General features: G+C 38.6%; 1 protein-coding gene across 18 annotated transcripts in view; it reads left to right on the plus strand.

Annotated features, from left to right (window-relative positions):
* Nucleotides 1-13,608, plus strand: part of DLG2 (discs large MAGUK scaffold protein 2) — a 1,964,683-nt gene that overhangs the window by 1,282,303 nt on the left and 668,772 nt on the right. The window lies entirely within an intron of this gene.

The raw sequence follows: 13,608 nt of genomic DNA on the forward strand, positions 1-13,608 counted from the left end.
TCAGAAGTAGTTAAGGAAGAAGACATAACCTAGTAGAAATAGAAGCTCAGTCAGTCCACTGTACTTTTGTTCAAATTCAGAATTTTAGCTACTTTGAAACATCTGGGTCTGAGTTCTTAACTTTCCTGGACCTCAGCTTCATTCTCTATAAAATTAGGTTTTATACAGATCTTTCGAGGGTTGACTGTGGTTTAAATGAGATAATGTGAGTTAAACCCTTAGCACAATGTCTAACCAAAGAAAGTGCCCAAGAAGGGCTGCCGTTATTACTGTTGCTAATTTTTAATGTTTTATAATGTTCTATATATGATCCTATTTGCTTCTCAAAGAAGCACATTAGGTTGACAAATAATAATTTATATCTCCATTTATACATAAACAGAAAATGTGACAGTTTAAACAAGGCTAAAATCATAATATAGGTGAGGGGAAAGTTCTTAAATCTCAGTGAGATGACCCAAATCCTAAACTCCTTTTATTACTATTTTTATGATATTCAAAATTAGGTTAATATTAAAATCAGGAATTACCAATGCTTATTTATAGCTGTATGTAACCTTAAAAATAATTTAGTCAAGTGACCTGACCAAGTTCTACAGTGACACAACCAGCCCTAGACACCTTATCTGCTGACTCCAAGTGCAAGACTAGGAGGTGCTCATCCTATAACATAAAAACATATTATGCAAATGTTTTTGTTGAGTTAGAATGGGCAAAGAGGGGTCATAAAATATAAGGTTGCAAACATATTCATAAGGAAGTTATCATCACTTTTCCAGTTAGTTAAAGAAATCTTTTATAAAACAAATGAAGGTTCCAGTATTCTGAGATTACAGTTTCAATGGACAAAGTGGTCTCAGGGTAAAAAGGAGAGTCAGCCTGAGAACTACTATTTTGATTTCCACTTGTGGCAGAGTCCCCACGTACCATAAAACAACCTCCTCCATGCCTACTTTCTCTTCCTTTTACTCTTCTCTCTTACTCTTTCCCTTTCTTTCCTCTAGCCCACATCAACAGATAATACTCTTCCATCTTTACTCTGAAACACAAAACTACAGCTTCCTGAGCCCAGAAGGAGGTTAATTGGCAAGCAGAACCCTTGCTTTGCAGAATAACTGGGGGTAAGGGAGCCATGGAAAGCTGAGAAACCAAGACTTACGTAGACATTGCCACTCTGGAAAGCTAGGGCAGCTGTCGGGCTAGGAACTGGTTGGCATTTTGGACCTAGAGATTTGTAGGCTCTTCACTGTGGAACAAAGAGTTCATTGCCTAGTCAATGACAATATACAAACACATCTGCAGAATATATTCTTTGGCATTAGCAAACGCTAGCAGTAGTTAGCCAGCTTCTATTTTTCTAGGCCCCATTCACTTCTTTTCTTTTTCAATCTATTTTTTCTGTTTTTCCCCAATGAAAATAATTCCAAATATAATATTGATTTTGAAGACAGGATGGCTAAAGGGAGATTGATAGACTTATAGATATTATCAGAATTTAAAATAAGGGAAATGGAACTAAAATGCTCTCTACTTCGTTCCTTCTGCAACCCAGCCCAAGGGCCATGTTTCAGAGGCAGGTATTGAAATACCTTGGTAAAACAGTAAACCAAACTCATATCTCCTCTTTGTCTCTCTCCCTAACATTTCCTCACACACACACACACACACACAAATCTAAATATGAAATATTTTAAAACTTTCTCTATGGTTTAGCCTATTATGTTTTTCAACTTTGACTGTATGATCTAATATCAAATTGTGGTTGATGGGGGAAAAATGAAAGCAGGGATTGGATGTTAGCAAACTCTTCCTTTTAGAGATAAGGCTTCTAGGAAATGGAGAAAAGCAAGAATAAAAGAAAGAGCTTGGTGATACTTCTTCACTTCACTTCAGATATTTTTGAGTTTTGAATATGGGAGGGAATTCTTTGCCACTAATTGCATTGTCATAAGGCCAGAAAATTAACTGATTCACAAGAAAAACAAACTGTAGACTATAAACATAGAGCTAGATGATGATAAATGCATTAGGAGGTATCTCGTCTAAGATATTCAGAACCTTATCCTTTAGCCAAAATCATTAGAAGCCACTTTATATCATTGGTCTTTTTCCAATTTGATTTTTGTCTTATTTAACCATGGCTTTCTTAACATCATATCTTCTAACTTTCTGTATCTGAATGATAAAAGCAGAGATCATCATTATCCAGAAAGAAGATTTGTATAGCATCTCTGCTTTCTTTCTAGTATTTCCCAGCAAAGCAAAATTTATGATAAGTGAAATCAAATTCTTAATGAGACATAGACTCTTAGAGGTCATCCATTTCACTCTCTACTCAAATATAGAAACGAGTAGGGAGGCTCAGTGAATTGCTTTTTCACCCTGAGTTACTGACCTTGTTGGGTCTAAAGCTTCAATCTCCTGATTCCCAGTCCAACCATCTTTATAACAGTGACATAATCCCTCAACTGGATTGTGGTTACTTCCAGGGAGGTAAAGTGACTAACTTTTGATAGCCATGCAAGAACTTACCTGAGATGTTAGGTTGACTCCGTTATAAATAACTTAAAACATTCTTATATTTAAAAAAATAGATATTTATGAAGTAAAATACTAAAACTATGTGAACTTTTTAAGGTAAAACATGAGACTTCAAATGAATGTTTAGTTTTGGGTGAATCTTTTGATAGAGGTCTTCATATTCATCTGAAAAATTGAGCAAGTTCTTAGGATGCCATTTTGCTTTATTCATGATCTTTGAATCTTTAACTTTTCATTAAACCTCATGTTTCCTTCTGCCTTTCCAACTTCTAATATGTACCTCTGGACGTAAATTAGAGCATGGAGCAATTCCAGTGCCGCCTTCCTTGCTGTACACAGGGTGGTGTTACAACAAACATATGGATTTGGAGTCATGAAGAGTGACCTTTTTGGAAAACTGGACAGCCTCATACAAAAGAATGAAATGGGACCACTCTTTTATATTGTACACAAAAATAAATTCAAAATGGATTAAAGACCTATGAAACCATATGAAACCATATAAAACCTATGAAACCATAAAAATCCTAGAACACAGGTGCTAACTTCTTTGACATCAGCCATAGCAACTTCTTTCTAGATGTATCTCCAGAGGCAAGGGAGACAAAAGCAGAAATAAACTACAGGGACTACATCAAAATAAAAAGCTGTGCAGCCAAGGAAATAACAAAATTAAAACTCAGCTTACTAGATGGGAGAAGATGTTTGCAAATGATGTATCCTATAAAGGGTTAGTACCCAAAATGTGTAAAGAACTGATACAACTCAACACGCCCCAAAACAAATAAGCCGGTTAAAAAATGGGCAGAAGACATGAACAGACATTTCTCCAAAGAAAAAATTCAGATGGCCAATATTCACATGAAAAGATGCTCATCATCATTATCATCAGGGATATACAAATTAAAACTACAATGAGATACCACTTCACACTTTTCAGAATGGCTAAAATCAAAAACACAAGAAACAACACGTGTCAATAAGAATGTGGAGAAAGGGGAACACTCAAGCACTATTGGTGAGAATGTAAACTGTTGCAGCCACTGTGGAAGATAGTATGGGGGTTCCTCAAAAAATTAAAAATAGAACTACTTTATGATCCAGGAATTTCACTACTGGGTATTTACCCAAAGAATACAAGAGCACTAATTCAAAGGGATACATGCACTCTTATGTTTATAGCAGCATTATATACAATAGCCAAGATGTGGAAGCAGACTAAGTGTCCATCCGTTGCTAAATGGATAAAGAAGATGTGATATATATATCACATATATGTGTGTATATATGTATGTAATATAAAATATATGTATGTAATATAAAATATATGCATAACATTATTCAGCTGTAAAAAAGAATGACATTTGCAATGACATGGATGGAGATAGAGAGTATAATTTTAAACAAATAAGTCAGAGAAAGACAAATACGATATGATTTCACTCATATGTGGAATTTAAGAAACAAAACAATCAAAGGGGGAGAGTAAGAAAGAGAGGGAGAGAGAAAGCAAGAAACAGAGTCTTAATTATAGAGAACAACCTGATGGTTACCAGAGTGGAGGGGGTGAGGAATGGGTTAGATAGGTGATGGGGATTAAGGAGTGCACTTGTGATGATGAGCACAGGGTGATGTATGGAATTGCTGAACCACTATATTGTATATCTGAAACTAATATATTTTTTAAATTAAAAAAAAAAGAGTGAGCCTTGGCTCCACTAGTTATTAGTCTAGTGACCTTGGATAAGTTGCATTACAGGTCTGTCCCTCACTTTTGCTATCTGTATAATAAGCATAATGATAGCATGCAATTCATAAGCTTGTAATGAGGAGTAGAAAAGATGATTATAAATGACCAACATATGATAGGCATAGAAGAGTCTTTCTGCTTGTAACTGTCCTTAATTTACATGTCATGCTTCAGACTTGCATTGTCTGCAGTGCATGATAAGTTCCAGATGCTCCCATCCACAGCATCAAATGTGCAAGAGTAGTCATCAGGAGGCAGTGTGCAGTTACCCCTTTCTACCCATTTCACCTAGCCTGTTGCCTCATGGGTTTCTCATGAGTCCTATCTCTTATTTCTGTGGCTCTAGTTTCAAAAGTCTAAAAACCCATTAACAAACATCTTTGAGTATATTGTATGTCAAGCACTGATGGAAGTGTTGGTTGGGGGAGGCTGGTTAAGAGTCCCACCCTCAAAACAATTACAGTTTCAGCAAGGAGATACAAATATCACACATGAATTGGTTAGCCATTAACATGTATAGGAACAAAAAGAAACATCCATTAAGAATGTCAGAACTTGGGGCGCCTGGGTGGCTCAGTCGTTAAGCGTCTGCCTTCGGCTCAGGGCATGATTCTGGCGTTCTGGGATCGAGCCCCACATCAGGCTTCTCTGCTGGAAGCCTGCCTCTTCCTCTCCCACTCCCCCTGCTTGTGTTCCCTCTATCACTGGCTGTCACTATCTCTGTCAAATAAATAAAAAATCTTAAAAAAAAAAGAATGCCAGAACTTAGTGCTTTCACATAATTTCTTTCCTTTAACATTTATAGTTCATTGTGAACGGAAGTAATATAACTAATGCATGCTTTGAAATTTGGAGAGCAGGACGGATGGATAGATTGAGTGCTGCAGTCAGGATTGAGGAAACTTTCATGGAGCATCTAGGGCTTTAGATTGTCCTTGAAGGATGAATAGAATTTAGTTAAGTAGATAAGAAAGGGGACCATGATTGATTCATGATATAAGAGAAGGAAGAAATGGAAACAATATATTATGACAGATATGAGCAAGGTATGTTCTTGGAGTAGTAAGAATCTTGGCTTGATGGAAAGAAAGGACTGGGAAGGGAGTAAATAGTATCCATTTATTGATTCTACTGTGTGCAAGACTTTGATCCATGTACTACAGAAAAAGCTAGCCCTACCTTAGCCTATTGAACCAGTTGACTGCTTGCTTAGAATTCTGGTACCTAAGTGTGGAAAATACATCTATGCTACTGAGATTATAGCTCTTTGGTGGCTTAGCAAAAAGGAGCAGATGGTATCCACATGGATCTTTCCAGGAATAACGCCACATGGAGTGAATCGGTGAATTAAGTATGTATAGTTATATGGCATGGGGCACATTGACTAATCCACATTTGAGATTTAAGCTAATGACTCCATTTTTCGTGCAATCTCCAGAGAACATTTGCATAAATAAAGCAGTTAGGTTTGTAAATGCTCAGTGTGAATCAGTGGAATTTGTGGCAGAAATGGATAAAAGCAAGGGATTCAGAGTCAAAGGACCTGGGTTTGAATCCCAGCTTTGCTCTTTGCTAGCTGTCTCATGTTAGGAAATTCACAGAATCATTCGATGCCTCAGTTTACTTATCTATAAACAAAGGAATATTCCGCCAGGCCCTCTGGGTTCTATAAGGAGTAAACAAGAAAACACAGGTAAAAAGTTTATCATACTTGCCTGGCACACAATGGGTATTTGCTCAGTCAATGTTAGTTCCCTCTTTCTGTGGGAAATTAAGTGATCTAATGTATATAATCATGCTCTATAAATTATAAAGCATGGTATTAGCTGTTAGTATAATGCAATTATCAATTTGAGTTTCAGTGATAATCTGAAGTTTTGGTGAGTCATTTATTTTTGCCTTTTATACTAGGTGCAGAGAGGTATGTGTCAGGGGAGCTGGGTGGAAGCCCGAAGAGTCCTCATATCTAGTAGTTCAAGCAACTTTTATCTCTTATTCTAAGTGAAATTAATTCTAGAGAAAACATAAAGAAAGATCTATTTGGTTCCAGGTCTCCACTTTCTGTTCCTTACTCTGCAGGCTACCCCATCTTTCCTGCACCAGAGATAGAGGTACTTAACTCAGCCTACCTGAGGTCTTCAGGATATCGTCTATTTTCTGCACAGTATTACACTACCTTGTATGCTAAGGGAGGATTGAGAAGGCATGTTAACACTTCAATCCAAAGGGATAAAAGAATAATGGTGGGTTTTCAAGGATCAGTGAGGGGAGTCGCGTTGACTAACATAGACTTCTAGAGACATCAAATCCAAGCAAATGTTTTGCAGTTGTTTAAGAATTACCCACATAGGAACCAGACTTCCAGGTTTGGCTCCTGGCCTTGCTATCAACAGCTGAATGACCTTGGGCACATTGGTTAACATCTCTGTGCCTGTTTTCTGTAGAGTGAAGATAATATTATTTTTATAATTAAGAGCATTCAGGCAGGCAGAGTTGAATTGAATTCAAGCCAAACATGAATCTGCCATTTTTTCCAATTTTTTTATGATTTATTTATATATTTCAGAGAGAGAGAAAGCACGCCTGTGGGGGTAGGGGTGGCGGGAGAGGGGAAGCAGACTGCCTGCTAAGCACAAGCCAGATGTGGGGATCCATCCCGGGACCGGGAGATCACGACCTGAGCCAAAACCAAGAATCTGATGTTCAAACTACTGAGCCACCCAGGCACCCCTTTTTTCTCCAATGTTCTGAGCTGGGCTGATGGTAAGCTGGGTAGGTAGCTATTTGTGCATTTTGTTAAGTGTTAGTCAGAGCGGCCAAGGTCTTTGCTTCCTCCAGAGTTGTTCCCCTGAGACATCCTGCATAGTCATTAACCTGCAAACAATTCACTGTTCAATCACCCACCCTCCTGTTATTGCCTCACTGTCCTCGCTTGTGTACATGTGGGAGGGCAGGGGCTATGTCCCTACAGGGTACAGGCAGAACAGGGTACAGACCGGAACCACTTGGTACTACTATTGGTGATGACTCAGAGCCCAACTGGATCAAACTGCACACACCTGGTTGGTCTTGTGGAGAGAGAATATGAAAAGGAGAAGAAAATCCAGGAAAGCAAAAAATAACCACAGTAATAAATAATATAAACTTACATCGGTGGAGTACCTCTCTTTTCGCTTCACATGCATTATTTCTCCAGCTAACTTCTTGGGAAATAGGTTAACTGAAAAATAGTGTTGTCCCATTTTTTAAGTGGGGGTTTGAAAGAGATTAAGGGACTTAGAAACCCTCTGAGAATTGGGGAATTGAATCTGAGTCAGTACGGTGAGAAATTTCTCTTCAGACAGGGAAAGAGGAGCTAGCAACTTGCAGGACAGAAAATAACTGCATTTCTACCTGTAGCCTGGAGAAAAGTCAGCAGAGGGAGTCGGGAGATGGTGGTGGTTGTCAGCATGCGATCTGGGGCTTTAGACTTGGGCTTGAAACCTGGTTGTAATCCTCTTAGATGTGTGACCTTAGGCAAGTACAGGAAAATGCACTTCTCCCTCCCTTACTTTTTTTTCTTTTCTTCTGTCCTTCCAAATGGAAACAATAATGTTTTCCTTAAAACATTTTGAGAAGTAAATGCACTGATGCATCTTAAGTGTTTACCACAGCCTCTGGAACACAATAGTCATTTAATAAATGCTTCACAGTTTATTCTTGTTCTTGTTGTTATCCTGTCTTCAGCTTTGATACTAAATAATTGTGAGATTTGGGGCATGCCACTTCCTTTCTGTTGCCATTTTCATATTTATAAAGTGAAAGTGTAGAATTAGAGGATCCTTAAGGTCTCAGCTTTAAAGTTTTATAATTCTAGAGTGGATTTGTTTCTTTTATTTCTTTCTCACACAGCCATCAATATGTCTTTAATCAGTTATTTACCAATATTTTTTCTTCGGAATTTACTTGAAAAAAAAATCCTGACTGAGTCAACCAGGCTATGCCTGTGCCATTAACCTTCTCTTAAGCCATGCTTTCTGCAGGCCTGTTCACATGATATACCAGGGCCCAGCACCCGGGCCAGAGTGAGGAGGGTAGGGCTCTGGCACCAGCGAGAAGCCACGTGGATATATCTAACTTTGCTTAGAGCTGGCCTCTGACTTGTTAGTGAGCAGTCAAAGTTAAAATCCAAAGAGCTCTGGTAAAATCCAGTTCCATTCTGAAAGGCAGTAGAGTATAATATCAGAAGTATGGATTCGGAGTTAGACAGTCTAGGTTTGAAGATGGTCTGTTTACCATATGTATGACTTTGGGAAAATTACTTGACCTCTGCTTCCTCACTTGTGAGCTGAGAATAATGGTACCTGACTCATTGGGTTATGTGAAGATTAAGTAAGTTAACTGATATAAATAAGTGCTATATAGATGCTCGACCTTATTATTATCCATCCCAGGGTTAATGTACAGAAGATCCAGGTATGGCTGCGTCAGGGTACTATGAGATTTCAGATAGTGAGGATGCTCAGGGACAACTGAAGACTCCTGGTAAATCCTTCAAGTAGGAGTAGAACCCTGCCAACGCCTAAGGATGTAGAGCTCCAGCTCAGCAGATTATGGGAAAGGAGAGGGAAGGAAGGGTTTCATTTCTAGCAGAGAACTAGAGGCAGGAAATTGAAGTGGGAGTCTCCCTCACCCCACCCACATTGCATTTTTTATTTCTGGAATGGGCCAACATAGTGGAGGATTAGGGGGAAAACCTGAAAAAAAAAAAGTTATCCTGAGTTCAATCCTTAGCATACCAATTCAGTCCTTAATGTTAGATATCTCATTTCAGACCTGATGTGGGTAGTAACCCCAATATTCTACTTCCCTGGTTAGAATTAGGACATGGTCTGATTGGGGCTCAGTCTGATGTGTGAATTGTGTGTGTGAATTGTGAGGCCAGGCTGTTAATAACCTTGTAGCGGATGACTTAAGCCAGCTAATATTTACCTTGAAGTTTGGGGATCTTTAGCTGTCTCAGTGAAATCACATGCACACACAAATGGACTCATTTAAAAACTTACAGTGGCTTCCATTTTGTTTCAAGTTGTCATGCCACATGTATATGAAAGTCATTTATAGGACCTATGTTACTTCTTGCCCACTCAGGAGTCTTGTCTTTTAAGGCTGAGAAGATAAACCAGAGATACTGTGCCTCAAAAGCCGCTAACATGTTATTCTTGCCTTATTTTACCTCCTACTTGATTTGGCTTGACAACCGCTTGCCTTCAACTTGCATGTTCCAGGTCATTTGAAATCCCTGCACAGTTCCTAACCCCAGCCTTGCTACTGTTCAGTTCCTTCTGTGTTTAGGTCCCTTGACTGTGTGGGTTTCTCTCCTTTTCCACTTTCCTTCTTAAAAGTTTAGATATAGGCCCCGATTCAATCTTGTGACCTTCTCACTGGTTAGCCTACACTTGTCAGATGTAAGCTTCCCAGAGTGTGCTCTTTGGCTGACTGGCTGTTGTACCTTACCTGCCTATACCTTGCTTGAGGGGGCTTCCTGACCATAGCTGACCTGGTAAACACTTGCCCATATATATCAGAAGTATTTCTCAAATCTAGCACTTAACAAATATCAGGAGGCAACCATATCAGTCAGAATCAATGAACCCCTTTGAAAATTTGCATTCATTATGTCAGATTCTTTTTTAGTTACATTTTCTTGGTGGCAAGCAGCAGTTTATCTCTTACTAGCATAAACAAAGTTGTTGATGTAATTTAAAGGTATTTGGGTTCCCCATGGAAGTCAAAGAGAGGAAGGGAGCTGGAATTCAGGAATAACTTGATATAACAACTTAAATTTTGCAGTATTCTATTTGCTTCTGGCTTCTCTACGATTAGCTTTATACTTCCCTCTTGCTATGAAATGGCTTTCTGCACGTAGAAGAGAATGTAATATAAAATGCAAACCAATTATATCTCATAGTTTGGGCCACCTAAGAGAGATTGATTTTCTTAAACCTTTATAGTTTCAAAAATCCTTGACTAGATTTGCATAAAGACAAGCCTTGAAACTTCTGATTAAAAGATTTTTTTTCATATTTGTTAAAAATCTCTTTCCTGTTGATGAAAATAAGCACACTGATGCTGGCATCTGCTAAGTTACTGGTTGGATTTAAGGCTTCAATTAAATAGAGTACCCAATATGGAAGGAGATTGTGTGTACAGCAGGGCACTATGCACTGTGGAGATAAAGCTTAGAGGAACCATCAAAGTAACTAGGGAATTGGTTTTAAGAATCTGAAACCAAACTTGATCAAACTGGCATGGATTCACATGATTTCAAAAGTGAGAAAAGAAACAGAAGCCAGGATGAGCCAAGGGGAGATCTGAAATTAACAACTGGTGAGGAGAGCACACTCATGGGCCATACTTAGAATTCGACTGCACTCTGTCACCAATTGGGATTTTTATTCTCTGCTGATATGTGCCATTGAGTACCTTAAAGATTCCAAGAAGCTTCTGTGAAAATAGTCCGGGGAGGACTGTGAGGGTCCTGGAGCAGAGCAATGAGAGATCTGATCTTCAGAGAGCCGATGTAGCAGCACAGTGGGATACAAAACAGCCAACCATGATATCTTCTTGGTGGTCATGCCAGAGATTTGCCAATGTCAGATGTATGTGCTGTATCTGTGGATTCACACATTCCATACATTCTGTTTTTTATGCATTTTTAGTGACTTTAAAAATTGTAGGCTTTAATGGGGGCTTCTGGATCTTTCTAGCACCAAAAAGGAGCAATGAGCTTTCTATATAGCATAGATTGTACTTCACAACCTCTATATTCTTTTTCTTTTTTTTAAGATTTTGTTTATTTATTTGACAGAGAGAGAGACAGCCAGCAAGAGAGGGAACACAAGCAGGGGGAGTGGGAGAGGAAGAAGCAGGCTCATAGTGGAAGAGCCTGTTGTGGGGCTCGATCCCACAATGCCGGGATCACGCCCTGAGCTGAAGGCAGACGCCTAACCGCTGTGCCACCCAGGCGCCCCAACAGCCTCTATATTCTGCAGTTATGAAATAATCATTTCATAAAAGCTGGACAGTTAAGCAACGGGGATTGGTTAAGGAAAGAAAGTCACAGTGGATATTGGGAAAGCAGTCACAGTCTTGTCGGTAACAAAGGAGATTTTGGAGTTATCCTAGAAATGCTCTCCAAAACTTGCAAAGAAGTATGGCTTTCCTTTATACCCTCATCTATACTTTGTAGCTACATTTAGTCAATAATTCATAAGTATTTATTGAACTCCTTTGGTGTACCGAAGTGCTGTGAAGAATTCTAGGAAAGTATACAATCTTTGTCATTTTTTAAACAGAGTCTGATTAGAAGAACCGAATTTACATATATGAAATGGAAAATAGCAACACAGATGAAAACAATAAATGGCATCATATAGAAAAGGGGTTTTTGTACAAAATTTATTCCTAGACCACATTAATGTAATCTATAAGAGGAAAAACAAAAGTAAGATGGGTTGAATCAAATTGATGCATATTTATTGACCAAAATATACTAGATAATAAGGGAAAATATAAGTGTTGCGTGTGATACTCAGAAAAATTTCAGTCTGGTCAAGGAGACAAGACACAAATGTTTTGGGTCATCCTGGGAACCAATTAGAAAACACAGAAGAGAGGAAGTCAAAACTAAAACACGGACTAGGATGACAACACCAGTAACCATTCAGGCATCACCAGATGGCTTTCAAGGTCTGATATGCAAGACCTTAAGGCATCTCTTGCCTCCAGAGTGGTCTTTGGTTTGCCTGAGTCTTATATGCTGCTCTAACTAGAGATTTTCAATCATTGCAGGACTCATGCAATGAGCCACCCAGATACTGAGATCATAGAGTAGCTTAGTGTGGAAAAAAATGGATTTTGAGGTCAGAAAGGCTAGTGTTAAATCTAAGCTCTCATTTTCCCTGAGCCTCTGTTTTCTCATCCATATGTGGGGATAGTAATAATGATGCTTCATCAATACGGTTTTGTGGAAGTTAAATGAGGATATATGTGCATGTTCTTATACATGGGCAAGTAATATGTATTTAATAAATGGTACATCACATGGTCTAATCTTTAGTTTTCTTTAGTGCAATTGAAGCGACTAATATAGCATTGAAAACTCTGGGGTATAAACAGTTCACAAATCATTCAGTAAAATATTCTTTTTTCTTTTTAAGATTTTATTTATTTATTATTTATTTATTCGACAGAGATAGAGACAGCCAGCAAAAAAGGGAACACAAGCAGGGGGAGTGGGAGAGGAAGAAGCAGGCTCATAGCAGAAGAGCCTGATGTGGGGCTCGATCCCACAATGCTGGGATCACGCCCTGAGCCGAAGGCAGACGCTTAACCGCTGTGCCACCCAGGCGCCCCATCAGTAAAATATTCTTAACAGTGGTCCATCTTTAGGGACACTAATAATAATGTTTAACATTGATTCTGAAATTTAAGTTTACAAAGCACGTGAAATATATCTCCTCATTTATTCTTCAAACAACTCTTTCAGAAGGTGATTATGTCTATTCCCATTCTACAGAGAAGTAAACTAATGCAAAGGGAGTTAATGTAATTGCCCCCAGATGACACCACCAGGAAGTTGCTCAGCCCCCAAAACTTATAATCAGAAAGTTGCCAAACCAAACTCGAGCCCAAGTTTTCTGTCTCTAAGCCTCATGTTCTTTTCCTTATACCACATGCCTTTTTACAAGCACTGTTTTGTGTGTGTGTGTGTGTGTGTGTGTGTGTGTGTGTGTGTGTGTGTTTTGGGGTTTTGTTTTTTGTTTTTGTTTTGCTTTGTTTTGTTTTTGGTGGGATCCAGTGGAAACTGTCTTTCTCCAAAACCACTATTTACCCTAAGGTTAGTGAACAGACTGTGAACATCTAGCTGACCCACCATGTAGATGTGTATACCAGGGTCCTGCTCTTAATACCCAGTATGTTGTGTTAAAACATGGAATTTATTTTGTGAAATCTCCTGGATTGCCATTTGTTTTATCATTCTATTAGGATTCCATAGGCACAGATTGACATTAAAAAGCTGTTAACTCTGTTAACTCCAGAGGGCATAGCTAATGAAATGTCCCAAAAGTTGAGCACTTGCCAAAACCACCATGTCTTATAGGACAGCTCCCGATTAATCATGATGAGAGTATTTCCTCTATCTAAATGAAATCTGCAATTTGGGAAGGAGATTAAAGATCCTGCAGGGGATGAAGGAAAAAATGCTGTGAAAATTCTAGAAACTAGAAAATAAAGATAGGTCTACTCAATATTCATGAAGTCAGATTGGTGGA

Source organism: Ailuropoda melanoleuca, chromosome 8, assembly GCF_002007445.2.
Source record: "Ailuropoda melanoleuca isolate Jingjing chromosome 8, ASM200744v2, whole genome shotgun sequence".
NCBI lineage: Eukaryota > Metazoa > Chordata > Mammalia > Carnivora > Ursidae > Ailuropoda > Ailuropoda melanoleuca.